Source organism: Thunnus thynnus, chromosome 6 (genome assembly GCF_963924715.1).
Source record: "Thunnus thynnus chromosome 6, fThuThy2.1, whole genome shotgun sequence".
NCBI classification, from domain to species: Eukaryota; Metazoa; Chordata; class Actinopteri; order Scombriformes; family Scombridae; genus Thunnus; species Thunnus thynnus.
The window spans coordinates 4527017-4527713 of NC_089522.1; positions in this window are offsets into that span (position 1 = coordinate 4527017).

Below are 697 nucleotides of genomic sequence, written 5' to 3' on the forward strand. Positions count from 1 at the left end.
TTCCCTTTGATTTCCTTTATAAGGCTGGCAATATTTAATGTAGTTACAGTGTAATTATTATAGTATGCTTTAATTTTTCAAGTAATAATCCAAGAAGAGATAGATGGATCCACTTAAAATACATATATGGTACACCTGACATTGAGAGCAGATGGTGACGCTTTACAATCGTCGTTGAACACTAAGAGGGACCGGAAATCATCAATATAGCCTTCAAAATAAAATGTTTGCTCATACATCTATGACACCAAGACTGTGCTACAGCTATGCACTAAAATTAACTGTTTCCAGCGTAGTAGCAACATGTACAAATAGTTTGGTTTAAAGGCCCCTCCACTCAAAAATGTGCTTTTCTTCTTGTTCCTACACTTCTTCCTACACTGAGAATGGACTTTACAGTGAAGTGGGAGAAATCTTGTGTCCAGCAGTGAAACTTCTGAAATGAAATATTTGCATATTTATAGATTCTGGGATTTTTAATGAAGGAAGAAGAAATGCCATTTTAACAATATAATTGAACTTTTTTGTGTAAAAACCATATCATACCCAAATTATTATTCAAAGTAGGGTATTTTATATCCAGTGTTTCAGGTGTCTGGGGGAGGAGGGGGCGGTTGAGTGTTTTCTGTAAGATCCGTGAAACTTGCTATGAATTTATAGTGAAAGTTTTAAACAGGAAGTCGTGTTCATTGTCTTG